We start from the raw sequence: 16566 nt of genomic DNA, 5'->3' as shown, positions 1-16566 counted from the left end.
GAAACCTGTATTATGTGACCTACTGGGTGGATGAACCATTTTTTGATAACCTCTGGAGTAGGATAAAAGTGAGCTCTGCTTGATAGACAAACTAATTTCATTCTCAGTCGTCATACATTAAACTGTAGAAGTTACTATAAGAAAGGCACACGGAGATATAAATGTTATTGAGAGGTAGGGAGCAATTAGGTGGTGGTGCCATGATTTTAGAAAGAGTGCAGCTGATTAATAACAGGCTAGTGGTAGGTACACTTGCTGGCTACGTGCAAATTAAAGTGAGAAGGGTTTGCTTGCCCCATTCTCTGGAGTCAAGCATAGTCTTCATCTATGTGCTGCTTTGTTTGTCTACAGAGGCAATACAGGCCATAATACTGTAGATGTTCTGTATCTACAGCCAGAACGACAGCTCAGCCAAATTTGGTACCAGCTGCTGTAGTATCACACAGAGCAAATATGTATTCCCCTGGGTTGTGCTTCCACCTCCTACATTTTACAAGTGAGTAAGAAAGAGACTCTCACCAGAGGTTAGGAAAACTGTGATTTATAACATTGGTGGTAGGTGGAACAGAGGAGACTGTAAGACTGACACAGCCAAGTATTTTAAGCATCTGTTATAGGCCTGTGCCAGATGCAGGATACCAGACAAGATGTGCCATTTGTCTGTTCCTGAATGGAATTTCCTATGTCCCTAATACCAAGCAAACTCTGTTTATTTATAATATAACTACTTCTGGTTTTGTAGAGATGATATACAGCACATTTCATCTTTTCACTCTCACAACAACATTTAAACACTTAAAAAGTGATTTATTTAGCTGTGTAAGTTCAGTCAGGCTTGGAGGATGTTTTGCTTTGTCACGGGTGAATCTGTAAAGACTGGAAAACTTCTCTGTTTAGGAAGGCTGAATTGTTTAGTTTCCAGAAGTATAGTTCTCTCTAACGCTTGTCTGGTTTAAGAATGTGACCCATGTTCTTTTAAGACTTATGTCAGTAGGCAGTGATTTCAAGTGGCCATTTTCATGGACACAAAGAGAAGAATGACTTGGGAAATGCTGACTGTCCTCTCCTGACAGTGGATTGCCCCTGCTTCCTTTAAGTGACTATACCTAATAAATGACTCCAATTATTTCCCAAAGAAATAAGAAGAAATTTATAAGCAAAACTTTTTTTTTTGGTATGTGTGAATTCATAACTACAGCTCCATGGTAGGAATACAAACATTGGTTGTAAAAGGAAACATCTCTACTACTTGGAGTGTATTTCTAGACAAAATTAGAGGGAAACATAACCTTCTGAGAGTAACAATGTCTCATAACGAGATTAATTGCTTGGGAGTTAATTATCTCACCTTTAAGTCTCTGTTCTGCCTTGTTAATACCAAAGATACAAGCCCCAAATTACACTTAAGATCAGGTGGAAAAGTTAGTGCTAGGGTATCTAGTCATAGAAGGAAAATGCAACAGCCCCACAGAAGGCAACCTTGGTTCCAGAGTAAGCCAGTTGTGCAGAAGGGTCATCTGCACATCAGCCTTAATGACTGTCAGCACCCTTTCCTGCCAGCACTGGAATGCCTCTTTGCTCTGCTTCAAAGGAGCAACAAGCTGGACTGTCAAACCTGCCAGCCTTTTCCATGGACCCTTTCTGCTACCTTTCCTACAGAGTCACATCTCCCAGTCCTTTACTAGCAGTCTACTGCCTGATCACCTTGCTGTTCTCCAAACGAAGACCTCTTTTTGAACTGTTGCTAGTTTTTGAGTTCGGAGGAGATGACACCCAAGACAAACTTCTTGACCTGGGGCCTCAGTAGAACCCAGCTCTTCCATAGAAATGCCTTGGCTTCTTCCAAAGGACAAGACATGAGAATTAAAAATAAACAAAAATCTGCAAGATGGAAAAAGTGAGAAGTTGTAGTTACAAGTTTACTGGCAAAAACATGAAAGCCCACGAAATTACTAATCATAATCCAGGTTCCTCCAGTGAAATTCCCTATAGCTTTTTAGGTCACAACGTACATTAAAGCATATGTGATTAACTGTCTTCATAAACAAGCTGAAGCTGTAATGTTTGTCTGGGGTATTGTTCTGAAGTCCAGCTTCTGACTAGGAATTGTTGTTATAATAATCATCGCTGTAGCAGATGTTAGAATCGGGTGAAAGCACTGTCCTTCAACAATCAAAGTAAAAACCACAGTCATCACTTTCCTTGTGTTATTGCAGGTATAGACTCAGCAGAGCAGAAAACTAATGTTTACACTTGCTTCTAGGTGTAATACTCTGTTAGGAGAGCATCTAGCTTCCCCCCCATTCCCAGGTTTTTCCAGTACACTTAGCTCTTTTTAGCTGTATCTAGAAAAGATACAGCTGCATTTTTTGGCTTATACAGTTTGAGCTCAACCCTCAGTAACAGCTTATTCTAAGCCGTTTTACAAAACTATTTTTCTGTAAACATTTTCATTCAATAGCTATCATACATTCCCTTAAAACACACTAGTGACTGGGTGCCTTATCTTTGTACTACCAGACTGGTCAGATACTGACTCAGGAGGTGGTCTGAAAGCTGGGTACAGAGGCCAGACAGACAGCACTTAATGAAAGCTGGACTCCGAGACAGAGCTGGATCTTGGTGGAACAAGTTGATGCTGAGTGACACAACAACATCTCAAATGACAGCTGAATGTATAGGCTCAGCTTGGAGAGGAATTTCTAAGCTAGCCTTGAGCTCACAGCTTTAGAAACCATTGTTTGCAAATGGATCTCACACAAACAGGACAAAATACAGAATCCAATCTGGGGTTTGCATGTATGCACACTTTGGTGTACTCAGAATCTGGAGGCAGATCCTTTCTTGAGGTTCAGCACAATCTCCTATGTAGCTAAATCATGCTGCCTACAGAGGCTGCTGCAAGGAGGCAGCTGCTTCCCACAGAGGTAAAGTCCAGCCAAGAATAGCATGTGTTTCCTCCTCTGCATCTAGCATAACTGCAGCTAAGCGGTTGCTTATGTTCAGAAATGAATGAAATATTCAGTGAAAACAAGAATCTTCAACAACGCGACCACTACTTCTTAATCATTACACAAAATAGTGTTGTCTTGCCCAAGCATGCCTGGCTCTCTAAGGATAATGGAGACAGTGAAGTGTTTGGATAGCTGCTGTTTTTTTTCTGAAAAGTGGGGAGGGTGTGCCTGTGTGAGGGCACGTTCACAAGAGTTTTAGCCCAGAAAGAAATAGGTACATCTGGAAAGGAAATAATCCAGGTTGCCAGACTCTGGCACTGCTATTAGAAATAATCCTTTCTCAGGAAAGTACCAAAATGTCACTGTCTGGTTTGCCTGCAAGTATCTGGGCATTTTTCTTGGCAGGCATGGGTACTGGCAGCAATTTGGCATTTTGATTCTTGCCCCAACTAGTGTCTATTCTTTCTTTGATGAAGATGGAAGGATACAACTGTGGTTAAATCACTGGCCTAGGGATTAGGCGGAGTGGGTTCTGCTCAGATTTTAGTCTGAATCTTTGGCCAGGTAGCTTAAAGAAGAATTTTGAAAAGTGCTCAGCATCCACAAACAGGATCAGGTTTTTCAAAAGCTCTTTGCTTCCACTGAGGCAGTAGCCAGATGATCAAAGGAACTTTTCAGAAAATTTGGCTGTGAGTATCATTGTAAGAGTACTGGGTGCTGAGCATTCAAGAAAATCTGGTTCTCATTGAGGTGCCCAGATGGGAACCAAGCTCTCCAACCAGCGCCCATTCATGACGGGAAGACACTTGAGAATTTGGCCAGGAGAAATCTCTTGAAATGCTGCACCAGCAACTTTCTCTGTGCCTCAATTTCCACTAAAATAAGAGTGATGTTGCCAGGATGTTTGAAAGGATAAATTCATTAATATACTGTAAGTGATATTCTTGGATGCTCCTGCAGCCAGGAGAAGGAAGTGAAGTGTTTGTAGTGTAATATCTTTCAGACATACCAATCATCTATGTAAGCAAAAGTGCGTTAAATGTGCTGGAGCAGGAGTCAGCTTCGCTCTATGTACAATTTACAATCCTTCAGATTTAGGAGCTGCTGCTCTTTGTCTTAAACCCATGATCACGAGTCAGGGCTCCACCATGCTAGGGGATGTAACAAATAGATCAAAAAGATTCACCTTGAAAAACCTTTGTGCTAAACAAAGCAGGGTGGGGAGAATATATTGGAAAGAAATGATAAAGCTGTTCTAGTCAGCTGTTTGCCTTCTGAACTCTCTGCCTGATGAGTACAATAGTTTGATTTTCTTTCCTCACATGATATTTCTTTCTTCACGTCCCACAGAAGCATTTGATCTCTTTTTGGGAGTTTTGGAGTTTTAGAATTTCAACTTTACAAGACCAGTTACTCTCAAAGTACCTTAACTTCAAAATGGACTTTTTTTTATTAAAAAAAACCAAACCCACAAACAAAAACCATCCAAACAAACCCAAAACCACAACAACTTACAGCGACCTCATTTTTGCCTCCAGATGGGGATATCTGAAAGGTCCTGAATGCCCTGTGGTGTGTGCTGAAGCAGTCTTCCTTCTCTTTCTGAGAGGCCTCCCCTCACAGGATGCGACATTTTCTTTCCAGCTAAGAGCGAAGCACCACCCTCCCCACCCGCCCCCCCTCATTTTTGGCCTTCAAGCACTGTCCACATCTGTGCGAGCTAATGCTACCCAGATCCTCCTCAAAGGGGCACCGAGGGCTGGCACGCAGAAGTGAAGCCCTCAGGCTGTATCTCCGAAACCCAAGAAACCTCAAATGCATTGTGTTTCCGTAAATGCTCCTCAGCTGACTGGGCTGTGGGGAGTTTCTGCTCTCCTCAACCCTTGCCTTTCCAGTGGGAAGGGGAGGTGCAGGCTTTAAATCAATTTTCTGACCGCCTGTGTGCACAAATGGCATTAACGTTAGAGCAGGCCAGAACCACAGAGCCACCACATGAGGTGGGAGGTGATAGACCAAGCTGAGGGGCCAACAAAGGGGCCCAAGGAGCAATGGTGCCTTCCTTCAGGGCTGTGGCGGTGACAACTGGGCCCAGCCAGTGGCGGGCTCTTGCCATGGCCATTTCTAGCCGCAAAGGGCCGCTGAGTAGGGCGGAGCCCTGAGGGCACCCTGCAGCTGAGGGGGTGCAGCGCGGCATGGCCTCTTCGGCCATCTAACTCGGGAAGCGCTTTGTGTAAGGCAGGTGCATTTCTGTGCAAAAGCAGTTTAAAAATTAGGGGGCTTTTTTTTTTCTTTTTTTTTTGTAAGTAGAATATAATGTTGTTGCAACTAAATTGAACCCGCTGACACAAACCTCTGCTATCTCACCAGCTCCTGGGTGTCATGTACAACCTGTCAAGGTTTCCTAAAGTCTCAAAGACTTGCAAGAAGTTGAATGAGAAAAAATTTTTGTCCTGTCATCTCTGGTGGGGCAGAGGGAGCAGCAGGAAGGAAGGGTTACTGCACCCTCAGCTGAGGTCTGCAGTGCTGAATGCTGCTGGAAAGCACCAAGTTATTCCTTCAGCGTCCTTCAGCTTTGGTGGGAATTGAGGGAGGAGCTCTCAGTCTCTCATGGATGCAGTTTTTATTTTGAAGGATAAGGATATATGTTGTGAGTGTCCATCAAGCTAAAATTCCAGCTGAAAATACGCTTGATGAATGCTGCATTGAAAATATAATTGGTTTCCATTCACTTATTTTTTAAATACTTGTTTTCATGAGATGAGCAGATAGGAGAGCACATGTAACAAATGTCTCTGAGCGGTCACAAATTAAATTTGTTTTGCTTGTGTTTCATAGTCCTTTTGCATAGCATTCTTGAGAGTATTCAGCATACAAGTGATAGATGGGATGTTGGAAATAGGATGTTTCGAAAGAGTATTATATTCATAGTAAGTGAATTTTGAACTCAGTGAAAGAGAGTTTTTGTGTTCGAAATTAAATTTGAATCTAAGAGCTATCTTGCTCTGACTATAGAACAGAGACTTACCGAAAGAATCACATGCCCAAACTAATCAGTAGATTGGATTTTAGATACTGTTTGCAACTAGTTGCTTAAGAGCAATCTAAAAATGAAATTAGATGAAAGTACCATTATTTCAAGAATAGTACAAACAACATTTTTAGGTGAGGAACAATCTTAAAATGTTTAAGGGAACATGCATGTTTACCATGTTTCCTGACATAGTAAGTTATGCTCAGACCTCCAAAAGATAATAATAGTGTGTAGGTGTCCTTAAGCATAAGAACAAAGAAAACACTCTTGCACTGACAGCTCAGACTGTACTGCACAGACCTCTTAAAATGAGCCATGCTGGCTGGAACTGGAGGTGAGCAGGAATTCCTGTAACAGGCACAGAACATACAACTACTGCACCACTTTCTTATGTGGAAGACAGAAATTGTTGCTGCATCTGCACCTATATGCACATACAGAAAAACAGTGCAGAGATCTCACTACCCAGAGTTATATGGAACTTGTGAGCACAGCAGGAACAAGGTTCATTATGAACATCTTTATCCTTCACTGAAGTATATTTTTGGAGCTGTTCGCCTGGCAGGCTGGGACATGATGGGACAGAATCCTTCCAGTTGTTGCCTTGTTAATTCATGTAGGGAATTAATACATGCTCAGGGTAGCTCCTGTGAACTGCCATTCGGCCTGTGAATTCTGCATTAAAGTACTGAGTCTTGTTCAGTAATCTACAGCAGCATAACACAAATCGTACCCACAACAAGTATTCCAGTCTTGGAATACATTCAAGTGGAGACTAATAAAGATGACAGCCATTTCTGAAAGCACAGCTGGATTTTGCTAAGCTCTGCCCACCCTCAGCAAAAGTCTTTCCATTCATTGGAAGGCGTGTGCTCTGTTTGAAAGCTCCTTTTTTTACCCTCTTTGAGTTAACCAGAACTTGGCTTTGGCCCTTTAAATCCTTCTCCCTATCAGCTCAGCAACCACAGAGGCAGTTTATTACTGAAAAGAAATCTAAGAATCAGTTTTGGCCAGCATTGTCTTGGAAAGTTCATTTTATTAACATGGTTTTGATTTTGTTTCAAAAACACTTTGACAAGCACTGACATTTTTGGAAGCAGTAAAGCACAAGAGACTTACTCCTAAAGGCCTAAGCTTTGCATTTTTCTTCAGCGAACAATGTGATGTGCTACTATGGTAAATTCAATTCAAGCCACTGACTGAAAGGAAATAAGTACTGAGTGTTGTCTTCTTTTTCTTTCATTTTCTAAAATACATTTTGTGTGAATAGTAATGCTTGTGGGATGTACTTGCTGGACTACTCTTGGTGTATTTGCTTTCTATAGTGAAGGTGTCAAATACATCAGTGTTGGCAATATAAACCTTCCTCATATGCCTCCTTTTACGGCTCAACTTTGACCTAACGTAACTACATCTTAACTTTTTGCTGAGATCTGCCAACAAGGGTCCCAGTTGTGTGGTTTTTATTAATGTCCATCAACTGGGAGTTGGACTAAGGTCACTTAATTCATTTACAAAGAAATACTGGGAACTATCTGAACACTTTCTTTTCCTTTTTTTTTTTTTTTTTTTTTTTTTTTTACGGCAAGCTGAAAGAGAGAAATTCTGGTCTCTGAGACACATAAAAGACCCTTGTTCTGGTACTGTGCATTCACTGGAGCTCCACACATGGTGGGAAGAACAAAAGGGCAGAACAGAGGTAAGTCATGTGCTGGCATAAGTATACTTCACTGCTAGATTTCTTCAGTGGTAAGTTGATTATGTTTTGTTTCAGTGTCCCTGGGACTGTGCCATCTTCCATTCTATCCCTTTGAAAATTGTATCGTGTAAATGAGAGGCAATGCAATCTCCATTTCAGGGACTGTAGTGTTTTATATATGTGTGTGTTGTTGCATCACATCATAACACTGCATTTTGTTAGAAAATTGTTTTGCTCTCTGGATTTTCAGTTGCAATAATGGTCAAATGCTTTAAGTCCCCCATCCAAGTCTACAGAGTGCTACTGTCCACTTCTTACTTTCCTTGCAGAGACAAGTATGCAATAGTATTTGGTCTGGAAAGAGTGGCTGGTTTTTTAGTTACCAGGAAACACATGCTGCAGATGTTTCAAAAATCTGGCTTTTAATATACCTTTGATATCTAGTATGTCAAGCTGTTAGTTTTGACTCACTCTCCCTTTAATAGGATAGGTTATGTGTATCCTATATGTTGCTGTGATAGATCCCTAGGAGCTGAAGTGAACTGGCATACTTGACTCAGGAGTTGTGATGTTTAGTTTATGGCTATTTGTTTAAAAGAGAAACCCTTTCTTAAGTTTGCAGTATATTTTTTTTCATCTCGACTTTATTTCAGAGCGACTGCATAAATGCTATGACCTGTTTCTTGAGTTGCATAACCAGATTATATAGGCCTTTCCCTTCAAGAATGGAAAATAACTAGTTAGATTCTTTTTCTGTTTTGGTTTGGTTTGTGGTTTGTTTTTCAGGTTGGAGTGTTCTTGTTGGTAGCATTTATTTCTTTTTTGCAAATGTGGAGTTCTCAGAAGCCGACATTCTGAAGTGCTGCAATTCGAGGTTGCCAAGAATATTTGTGTTAATTGGCCAGAGGTCTTTAAACTGAGCATAATGAAGACACATACACACTTTTCCTACAGAGGTGGAAAAAGCAACGTGTGCATATGATGTGTAATAGTAGGATGCTCTAGCTGTGCAGTATTATGAATGGCATAGCTGCTAGCATGCTTCTCACATCCTAAGTGGAAAGTTTGTTACCTCCCAGGACCTCCAGATTATTTTTGAGTGCCCTTGTGTTGAACCCAGTGTAGTTGTTGGTGAGACCCTTTAAAGAATGATGTCCACATACGTGCACAGACATCACAGTCATCAGTTTACTGCATGCATACAGCACTGGGAATAGAACTTAAGACCTTCGCCTCCGCAAACACAGCTGCTCATCTGGCTGTGGGCTTTGTAGCCAGCAGAGGGAAGTGATAAACACTCTCATAGGGCTGCTTTACATATTTTTTTCTAACCAAGAGAGGGCACTGATTCCCACTCCCTTTTGAAAAGGTTCCATTACATGTCACCCCTTCAACAGTTTCACCTGCCAGTCAAGAAGCAATAGACTTATATTCATCTTGCTTTTGCTATAAAATATGGACATGCATGAAGAAGTTTTAAACATCAAAAGATGTCCCTAGACTGCATAGTGGTATTAATCCCCTGCTGTGCAATTATGAGACATTAAATTCACTGCACATCAAGACAATTAAAGAAACACATCCAACATTTCAGGAGTACAGGGAGACCAAAGACAATTGTTTACTGATGTGTACAGAGAATAGGAACAGTTATTGCACAAGACCCACAAAAGGCTTCAGAACCAGGACTTATCATTATCTTTTTAAACACACACAAGTCCACAACTTTTGCTGAAGGAGAGTTCTGTTAGCACTTTCCTCCCCTCAGTTATATGCCAAGATATAGAATAAGTGGGCAGAAAATTCTGCCTTGCAGATAGGCTCATGGATGAATGAAGATTGTCCTACCTTTAATGGCAAGTAGTGACATGACCATCAATGGTTCTTTTTCTAGTCTTTCTCACTCCTATTGGTTCACCAGTTGCCTTTCACACATTCACTATTTTATCTATAAGCAATGCATGTTTAGCAGTAATTTTTAGTTTAAAAGAATTAGAGACAAGGCCTCAATTGCTAGGCAATTACTCTAGAAACTGAGCATAGGAATGTGTTATTTTGTTTCTTTTCTTAAAAGGCAAGGCCACAGGACCAATTAGGAGTCTGGACCTTCATAAATTAGCTGTAGGATTATAAACTAAAGGGCAAAGCTGGTGGTTTGGATTTTGGGGGGTTGTTTTTGGTTTTTGTTTTGCTTTAATGAGAATGAAATTATATCCTACGTATTTATAGAGGTAATACATGATAGCAAATGTAGAAAAGAATGGAAGAATATTTTCTGTGTGCCATGAAAGATCCAAGTAAATAATTTTGCCTAAGCATGATGTGCTTTGAACTCTTTACCACTACTGAGTTACCAAGACTGAATTCTTAGGGTCAAATGTTGCCCGCCAGTCCTGGTCCATGGCAGTGGATCTCTGCTTGCTCATGCTGCCCAGAGTGGGCTGGTCACCTTTAACCACGGAGGGTAAGAAAGAGGTAGTAATTTGATCATTTATTTATTTATTTACCCCCTCCAAGAATGATTTGCAAATCCTGTTAAGGGTTTTGTAAAGGGTTTCAAGGGAAGTTCCAAAGTGTAGGAGTAAACTACCTCTCTCAAGGTTTGTCACTGGAATTCTCCCTGTTCTTCAACCATAAAGAGGCATGCAAAGACAGATGAGCTGCAGAGGGGTGGACTTTATATGGCTAAACACAAAATGAAGCATGATATTGAAGTGCTGGACTGGAACCCAGAAGAGCTCAGTCTCACACTCTACCATGAATTCTCATTGTGGCCAAAAGCAAAGCACTCCATATATGTAGTATCAGCATGGCCAGAGGAAAACAAATCTCTGTCTAGAGGTGGGTGAAAATAAATTAATGAAAATCAGAATGTTTCACAAGCAGTGGTAGTGACAGGCCTACTCACAGACAAGCAGTGATATGTTTATCCTGTGTTTCTAAGTATCCAGTCTGACACTTTTGACAGCACTTGGGAGTTACACTGGTGGCTTAAGTGAGCATTAGTACCCAAAGCGAATAGCTAAAGAACCTAAGCTCAGCTGCCAGGAGAAGTGGCTGAGCATGCCTGCTTAAGACTTTACTGGTCTGTGACTAAAAAAATAACATAGTCGCTTTACCTTTATTTTGTTATCTTAGAATGTTATGGTTATTACTTAAAAAATCTGAACTCCTTCTTCTCCCACTGATGCACTTTTTAGATTTACTGTTGAAGCACTATTTTTAAATTACAATATTTTTATCTTAACATCAGTATGCTTTGATCTTATGAAAAGGAGTTTCAGATCAGCACAGAAGTCACTAAATGCATTCCTAGACATCTAAGTTTACTTGGAGACCTGCTGGGTGCAGTTTCCCTTCATCCTCTGCTGCAAAGTGATGCTAAGCTAAATTATCTACTCAGTCGAAGAGAGAAATTGCTCCAAGGAGATTCTGATCTAAATTAGACACATTCCTTTGACTAGCATTTTCTTAATATGTCCTGCAAACCATTTTTCATATGCCAAAACATTACATTTTGCAGCAGGCTTTAATAAAAGGTATTTTGCTATATACGCATTTCCTGTGGCAACTGCCTTTACCCTTTTTTTTTTTCTTGAAAATTGCTCTGTTAGAAACTTTGATTTATCTGATAGAGTAAAATGCTGGGTGAAGAATGAGTCTTTACTGCCAGATTGTAGACCTAAATTCTGTATGTGTTACACTTAAAATCACACATCTGTGTTTTCCAGGAGTGGTGTTTTTGGAGAGAGAAGTTTGCTATAAAAATCAGATGTTAACTAAGTAATAAAATTTGGTAGCTCCTAGATAAAGTGTCAATTATGATGGAAGCCATTGTGCTCTATACCCATCTTCTATGGGCAATTTATACGGATTACCTGGATGCAAATACAGTTTTACTGTAAGGCTGCTATAGAACATGCTGTACTTTGCTTTTTAATAGCTCCATTTGTTTAAGTTTTGGGTTTTTGTTTGTTTTTGGCTTTTTTTTTTTAAAGATACTTATGTAATCTGCCAGGCAAATAGCTGAAGGCAGTGTTTTCTTTTCTCTGTTAGTTACAACAGATAACACGTAAAATACAGAAAAAATCTTAGATGCAGTATGGAGAAAAGGGCACTTTGAGCAGAGTTCTGCTGTAGTTATGCAGTGCTATAGCTTAAAATGTTGCAGCTAATGTAAGTACAGCTAAATGTGGACATAACTCTCTTTTAGAAAACACTTTATTTGGGAAAAGACTAAAAAAGTCAATTTAGAAAGAGAATCGTTTGAATATCAAGAAGAAAGTATCACTCTAACTGCAGAATGTATTACATACAGTACAAACAAACAATTTACAAAGAGCTTGCATTTAGTAGGTTGTGCTTTCCTTCCTCTCTGAGCACTGGAGAGAGGCATTCTAGGATTAGGATTTCTGTGATGGAATTTCTTAAACAGGTGACTGTATTAAAAGTGCACTGACTGACACAACATGAGAAACTGGTATTAGTCAGTAACAGATTCATCTCTGTGAGGATGGAGAGATGATTAGAAGAAAGTGCAAACATAGTTTTGAAACTACTTTGTTTTTAATCTTTCATCTGTTCAGTAGCTGTCTCTGAGGCACTTAACTATTCCTCTAGCATTAGAAATGCCTATGTAGGCAAACTTTAGATAAAATATAATTCAAGCTGATGTAGAAATTTCTTAGAGACACAAAGTCCATTGTTCCAAGAAACAGAACCTTGCTTGTGAAATGTGTACTTTAAGCTTATTTGGTACCATATAGTGATTTCCATCAGCCTTATTACTCTGCTTAAGTGAGAACTTAAGTTCCATCACACTGGTTTTTTTAAAGGCAGTAAAATCTGTGAAGATGTACTTCTGTCCCAAGATTAGGTCAATCTTGCTAGTAAGTCATCATAGTAATAAAAATAAAATCTTTTCTTAAATTAGCAAAAAGTTGGATTGGGTTTTGGTTTGTTGGTTTTTGTTGCTAGTTTGGTTTTTTTTTTTCCCTCCCCCTTCAAACAGAATTTAAGGAAGCTTTCGAGTCTAGGTTTTTTGAGAACTTATACTGGACTGAGTGGAAGGCTACTGAGAGGGACAATAAATTGTTAGAATTGGTCTGGGTACACTAATCTCTTCAAAATAAATCAGAAAGGGAGAGAAGACCTTTTCCCAGCCACACAGTGTTTCCCAGCAAGATCTGTTTTTATTTCATTGCTAAAACAACAGGCTGTTACTAACTTAAAATGTCAGATGACACTACATCTGAAAAAAAAAAAAGGCGGGGGGGGGGAGGGAAGTCAGCACCACCCAGCAAGGCAGTGCTAGAGTTCACATTAAGACTTCCTCACAATAGCTGGTTAGAACAGAAACCTGAAGTAGCAGTAATCTTACCTTGAGTATACAAGATCCAAGGAGAGAAGATCACTGGCTCAAAACAGTGGAAGACTGAGAAAGTGCTCTGATCTGCTGCTGGTAGCATGCACTTGGCTTTTATGTGCAGGTGGGAGGAGCTGCTCCCTACGGTAGGTGGGCAGTAAGGATAACAGGCAGACAGCCTTCTGAAGGCATTGTAGAATAGATTTTTGCTCTTTGGGGAGCAAAAGAGAGGGAGAGAAAGCAAGCTGGATGGCATTTACAGGAGAAATAGTGTTAGATTTATTTGTTGTATTTTCTTTGAACATTTAATTAACTAAAGATTTTCTGCTGCATTTGTTTCTCTGAATCTCAGAGTTATTTCAGTTACTGCTACTACACCTTGTCTTTTGGAAGACTTTACAGCAGTGAGATAGTAATCCACAGTAGTTTATCAGAAAGGCTATTGTTTCCCTTTCTAAGAAGGGGTAGCTATGAAGAAACAGCTTCTTGATCCTTGAAGTTGTCTGTTTACTCAGGGATTGAACTTCCTTTATTTTCCAAATGTCTATGAGATCTGAGCTCTGGAATCCTCCTCATTTTCTGTTGTGCTGAGCTACCCAGCTTTTCCTTGATGCAGATGTTATATGTCCCATCTACACACAGACTTTCTAGCAGTTTAGAGCAATTTTATTGTTCCCTGTGTCTGAGTTCTAAACAATTTTCCCAACTGGTGTTCTCAAAAGGCAAATGTAGCCAAAAAGACAAACCAGTAGGAATACACATTCCTGGTGGTTTCTGTGTAAAATTACTCATTGTTCATTTTAACTCATTCATTTCTTTTAGGACACAGAAAAGTGGATGACACAGTGTCCAGACCTTGGCTCCTGCAGGTGACATAGACAGTTGTACCCATCTGGAATACACTAAATCTGTATTTTCACGTGTCTTTGCATGATGCATCTGGGCCTATGTTATTTACCATAATACCTGAGTAAAACCTGTGTTGGTGGGAACACTAGTGAGTGGACGAAGCCAGAAAGAACGGTGATGTGAAATCAAGGGAGAGACTAGAAGTCCATTCTGATATAAAATCCAAGGAGGACAGTAGTCAGAAAAAAATGAATGAGAACCTGAGTTAACAGAGTTGAGATAAGCTATTTTGTAATGAAGTTGATAGAGATGAGGTATGACATATATTGCTTCTTGCACTAAAGGGTCAAACTGGTGACTGGATAAGGCAGTGTAAGGTGCTTATAGAACCTGTGAACTTAAGTCAACATCCTGAATTTGCTCTCAGTGTTAGACTCCTGTCTGGATTTTGAGATCTGAATATATACGCTATGCTTAGTGTAAACAGGTTGCAAATCCTAAGATATTTATGTTGGAAATGCTTACTAAGTCTTAAGATAGACTTTAAGTTACATTCACTTTCTTATCTTCTCTCTTGTTCTTCATGATAATGAGTGAGGTGATGTGTTTTTTTTAAGTAATACTGAGTTGATCAGACTATTTAGTTTCATTCAACTATATTTGTTTTTGTCTTTTTAGAAAAAGGCTTACAAATCAAGCAGCCATCAACTTGGATGTGTTATGTGGCAGAAGTAGTTGTATAACCTTGATGATGGTAGGCTCTCATATTTTGAACTGTCAAGCTCAAAAGGACTGATTATATTGCTAATATATCTTACAGGTATCAGGTTGCTGTTGGATAGGGCAATTTCTAAATTATTGCAACTAACTGGGTAAAAAAGTCTTGTTATTTTTTTATTTCTGCAGCACTCAATGTATTTTTACAGTTCTCATTATGAAATGGGTTTCTGCTATGGAGAGATTACAGTGTACTTGCAGGAAGGCTACACAAAGTGATGGTAACGTGGGAATAGGGAAAGCAAGGGTATAAGTTCCTGCAATAAGTTTATATAATTAGTTCACTTATGGCACCTCGTAGTGGTTCATTTGATTAAATGGTGTACACAAATTGAATTCTATTCATCTAACATCTAAACAATCAGATGAATTTATACTTCAAGAAATCTAGAAATAAGAAATTAGGAGTCAGAAATCAGAGAGTAAATAGGTACCCATGTCCTTATCTGATGGCTAAACTGTTTTTACTGTCTTAAAATTTCTGAGCTTTGTGTAGATCCCTTTTAAAAATCAGTGGATACTTTTATAAAACCAGTACCTTCTAAAGCTCTCATTCTTGGAAACAGAAGTTTAAAAGTAGAGGATGAGCTTTATGTTGATTCTTTTCCCAGCTCTTGACTCTAAACTTCAGATGTTAAGTTCTACTTCACTTCTCAGAAGTGACTCAATACTGACGCCAGCTCAATGTGACTTCTCTGTACACCATTGAACGTGCTCACCGATCTTGTGTCTGACTGTACTGCAGACTCAAGGGTAGCCTTACCCTTTTGCTCTTCTAAAAGAGAATTAAAGAATCTTAAAGCACTTTACAAGTGTTAAATAAACCTACAAACACATAAAATAGAGGAAAAGTATTAAACCTGTATTAATGATTGTTAAAGCATCACCATGATACAGTTATATGGAAGATTACCTGATGAAACTGGAATATTAGGCACAGACCAGTGATTTTCTAGTTACTGCATTGCTTATCTTCCCCAGTGAGATTTTTAGTAGATGAAAATTTTACCTGAATATCCATGGGAAATTTTACTTGTGTTGTCACATGACTGACTGGATTTCAGGGCGTTCTGCCAGACTGGACAGTAAATTCGATGTGGACATGTCAGGAAGGATTGTCATGTTCCTGTGATTAAGAGTGATGTCCAAACTTTCAGTTTCCATCTGCCTTTATTTGTAAAAGTTCTTCTTTCAAGAGACACTTCAGTGTTCTAGCTGTCTTGCTCCATTTTTTGCCCCAAAATGTCCAGAATGCTTTGCCATTTCTTCATTTCATCATCAGTGTATTTTATTAACATATGTTTACAGGTAACATTCTGTCTTCTGTCGTGCTTCCCATCATTGTAAGTTTACCCAGAGTTTTTCCAGCAAACTTCTCTTTTAAAGAATTAGATGTGACAGTGTTGCAGTTTTTTTAGAGCATTGTTGGGGTTTTTTTTCTTTTTTTATAGTAAAGATTCACCAACCTAAGGGGAAAGAGTGATTTACATCCATATATTAGGGCCAATCAGATGTTCCTGTCTACAAAACCACTGTATGCCAATGCAAGGTAGGATCCAAAACAAGGATCCATTTTGAAAGTTCAGATTTTGCATTCTATATAAGCGTACAGCAAGGCCAGAATGTGCATATGGAGGTAACACATTTAAAAGACACATGCCTACCTTAAGCAATGTTTCCTCCTTTGTGACAAGATTCGTTCTTTAGCACATAAGCTGATAGAGGCAGAACTGAAAAAAACCCAAACCTGAAAAGAATTGATACAGAACATACAGTAGCCATAACTAATGCCATTTTTTGTGCATCTTTGCTGTGCTGATTCTGTTTACTGTTGTCTTCTCCAATGAAAATGGAATGCAGTCCAAAGCTGCTAGTATTAGATGAATCAATT

General features: G+C 39.4%; 1 protein-coding gene across 2 annotated transcripts in view; it reads right to left on the bottom strand.

The window, feature by feature from the left end:
* COL8A1 (collagen type VIII alpha 1 chain) overlaps positions 1-13141 on the bottom strand; it is an 89994-nt gene extending 76853 nt beyond the window's left edge. For both annotated transcript variants that reach the window (XM_062004355.1, XM_062004348.1), the window contains exon 1: positions 13065-13141. The gene's annotated coding sequence lies outside the window, so the exon portion shown is untranslated. The remainder of the gene's footprint in view (positions 1-13064) is intronic.
* Positions 13142-16566: the final 3425 nt, after the last annotated feature.

Source organism: Colius striatus, chromosome 1, assembly GCF_028858725.1.
Source record: "Colius striatus isolate bColStr4 chromosome 1, bColStr4.1.hap1, whole genome shotgun sequence".
NCBI lineage: Eukaryota > Metazoa > Chordata > Aves > Coliiformes > Coliidae > Colius > Colius striatus.
The sequence above is the reverse complement of the archived record's forward strand: the minus strand, read 5'-3'. Positions and strand labels throughout refer to the sequence as shown.